The 3,770-nt window shown below is 42.5% G+C and overlaps 1 pseudogene; it reads right to left on the bottom strand.

The window, feature by feature from the left end:
* Window positions 1-440: 440 nt before the first annotated feature.
* On the bottom strand, window positions 441-2,521 carry LOC104437349 (annotated as a pseudogene).
* Between the last annotated feature and the right edge of the window lie 1,249 nt (window positions 2,522-3,770).

Below are 3,770 nucleotides of genomic sequence, written 5' to 3'. Positions count from 1 at the left end.
GTACAACTCTTGCTGCCCGGTGGGCTTCCATATTTTTTTTTAGCCTAATCTCATCTTCTCATATCTCAGAAGAAGATGGTTCGTCCAAGTAAATAAAAGTGATGATCCCTCGAGGGGAGACAAAGCTACTAAATGCAGAATCATTGATAATGATGGGCACATATTGATGAGAGTCAAGGGATTTCAGTTCATAGAGTCTGTACATTTTCCTTCCCACTGTCTTTGACAATTTGATAGGACGATTGTTCGGTAAGTCCCAATGCACCAAAAATCAAAGCTTTACCACAATCATTTTACCACAATTAGCCGGATTCCCGTTCCCGTGTTTAAAAACTGAATCAACTATAACTACCTATTCTAGATTCTACAGCGCGTGTTGCATTAGAAGCAAGTTTGATGTGAGAATGCTACTATGGCTATGACAGATAAGATGACCGAGGTCATTGGGACAAGGGCGTTCTGGCCTCGCTATTGAATATGGAGCCAAAGTCGATGCCATTGTCAGGATACCAACCGCCAGTTCCAGTTACCGTTCCAGTTGATCCCTGTCCTGGGTAGCACGAGCTTCCATCTCCGCCACTTGGCACGGGATTCCTCACAGTCCCACCGCTTGACCCGGGAGCGGCAGGATTCGTCACAATCCCACCGCCGCTTGAAGGATTGGTCACAGTCCCGGCGTCACTCCTGCTGAGTCAACAGAAGAAACATAAACCAGCGAAGGAAATTAAAATGACAATAATAGCTCTTGTTGTACAGATACTAAATGCACTGGCCGAAAAAGGAACTAAGTGAATAAAAGGGTAAATGCTTTTAGTCCTTAGTCCTATCCACAAGAATAACAGCATAAATTATTTTACCATAGACAAAGAACTGAAGGTTTTCATGGCATTGACATATTTACTGAGGTGATCACCCAAGAGTAGCATTATCCCCACATGAATCCTCAAGTTGGCGTAGAACTCATCTTTATACTTTCAATGTGGCAAACAGCGACAGATCCGAGTGAACCTATGGCTCCTAAAAGAACGAAGATGGATTCAAAACAAGAAAGGCAGCATTGTGCATAGAAGTTTGAATTGCGTGTTCAGGAGACTAAAATCTATACTTCTTGCTGACGATCAAATTAATCTCATAGTATCTTATCCAAGTTGATTGGTGAAATAAGTGATTACAACGGCACCTTTAAATCATAGATGGGAGCATCCAGAGTTATTTGCTTGTGCTTTGATAGGTTAGGTTAAAACGTAACAAACCAGTTGAAGTTGCAATCTAAGGAACAGACAACGAGATTTACCTCTGTACAACAAAGACACCAGCAGTCGCAGTGAGATGATTGATGTAGCTTGCTGATGGGAACGACATACTAGAGGCTTCAGCATACAGGGGGCTCATGTCTGCACCAGAGGTCACAAAGAACCATCAGATCACCTTCCGATCTCCAATTCCATTTCCTCCACTCGCTCTCATCCGTATCCATTCGCTTTGTCACCTATTTCCTCCAATACATGTAAGTAATAATCAGGCGTAACGCAGCAAACATATTGCTCATCTGGGCTTCTTCTACCAAACTCACTTAATGATAGTTCAAAGCAGCTACTGGGATTTATTTCATACATTTTGACATCATGTTTCCTTATCTATTAAAAGGAAAGTTTTTACAGCGGAAGTGGATTATTCTGTAGTTTGGCAAGATAACGTAGCAAGATAATCATATCCAGTCTATCAAGACACTATAGATGATTCTTTTTCCCTTAACTTTTGCAAACATGAAAGTAGCTCCCAGTAAAAGCTCATTTGCAACAACCTGCTTCACTAACTTACCCAATTTAAGGAGGCTGATTATGCAGAATCTAGATGATTCAATCTCACAAAACAATGACTACAGAATCAATAAATGCAGATCAGATATTGTTAAGTTTACCTCCTTGTTGTTATCATCCTGCGGCGCGAAGTACTGATTCCCCTGACTATTAACTGTAGGATTGGAGCTCCCTCCAACAGCATATATCTTCCACCGAGTGTAGTCATTGTTCACAACATGAAAGTACCCAAACCGGCACCGTGGCATACTCTCCTTTAGCTCTTCACCAAAGTGGTTGAACGCAACAGTCACTTGCATCCCTGAGTTAGCCGTGAAATCATCACTGTGACCCAACCTCATCACCTTATCGTGGTGGGTGAACATGTTGCTGGATATTGTGACTGCTGTAGATCCTTCAGTGACATCAATCAGACCGTCTGTGCAATCCGACAGGAAACAATGGTCAATCCAGATTTTTGATGAAGCTAAGACGGATATCGTCACCGCCTGATCTTCCCCTCTCGGTAACTTCAGAGGGGCTAATCCGGATCTTGGCATTCCCAGAAGGCTTGCAGTGGTGAATGTGCACATTGTGGATGATGATGTTGGTGACGTCATAATGATCAAACAACCGAGACCTGTTTTCTGCACGTTGGCTCCTCGGCCATTGATGGTCTTGAAACTGCTGATGAGAAGCTCATTCCTGAGATTGATTACCATATTACCTAGGTGGAAAAGCAGAAAAATGTTGAACCAGTTTAGCAGGTACGTCATATGTCAAACTGCTGATAAGAAGGAGCACTCGAGAGTGTGGGCTCCACGATTTTGCCTTGGGCAGATTCGAAGGCGAGGATCAGGGACCCACGACGGAGGCGGAAGGATGGTCTCTAGCTTGTCGAGGGCAGATTTGTAAGCGGATACGATGTGGGAATAATACACTGATGAGGAGAAGGAGAAAATCATTTTCCCAACTTTTAGAGGTGTTTTTTTTTTTTTTATTGACTGAAAACATTTTCTTTGACTAATTTATTTTCTATGAATCAAACACAGGAGAATATAAAAAAAAATGCTGGAAATTATTTTTGGTGAAAAAACAGAGCTTTAATGAGATGAAAATTTTCTACAATAAATTTATGAAATTCAAATTTTACAAAATTTCGTGCGCTAGATCATAATCATAAATAATTTTATAGTAAATATGAGGATTTATGACATTTTCATCATGTTTATAATGGACTATCATGACATTATAAATTCTTTAACAGAAAAGTGACGGTCCACGTTTGCCAATTGGGAAACCCAAGCATGGTACTACATTGTTCCGTGAAATTTCTCATAAAGTATGTATAACAATTGCTTCGGAGACCCAACATGTCATCGTAAATTAAAAGTAGATTTCTTTTATTTCCACTACTCTCAAGAAATTTTCATAATTCCTGTTTTAACCATCTTCTTCTTTTTAGCCTGCCAAAAGCCGAGAGAGAGATCAAGTGGCATGGTCGCGGTGCTCTGGCAAGTCTCCCATGGGGTCGCCCCATCCAACACTACCTCGCTAAGGTGGCGTAACCCCCCTCACCGGTGTCCCTCAATCCAGGAGAGCCTCACCAGGAGTGGCACCACCCCAAGCGAAGTCTCATCGGGATCATGCAACCAGGGGGCCGTGCCTAGGCACGCCTCGCCAGTGGTCGTGCAACCCCTGCCACCCGGTGGTGGTAGATCTAAGGCGTTTACATTCTACGCTTCTGTATATTTTTCCCCCTAATCTTGTCTTTTCATATTTCGGAAGAAAATAGTTCCTCCAAGGCGAACCGCTCCTTCGTGGCCAACCCGTGCAAATACAGGTTCTTCATGCGCGAACCGCTCTCTGGCACCCACCATGCAGTTGCAGAATCACTTGCTACTAAATACAGGATCATTGGTAACGATGCGAACATATTGATGAGAGTCAAGGGATTTCAGTTCATAGAAG

The sequence above is a fragment of the Eucalyptus grandis genome, chromosome 3 (assembly GCF_016545825.1).
Source record: "Eucalyptus grandis isolate ANBG69807.140 chromosome 3, ASM1654582v1, whole genome shotgun sequence".
In the NCBI taxonomy this organism is placed as follows: domain Eukaryota; kingdom Viridiplantae; phylum Streptophyta; class Magnoliopsida; order Myrtales; family Myrtaceae; genus Eucalyptus; species Eucalyptus grandis.
The sequence above is the reverse complement of the archived record's forward strand: the minus strand, read 5'-3'. Positions and strand labels throughout refer to the sequence as shown.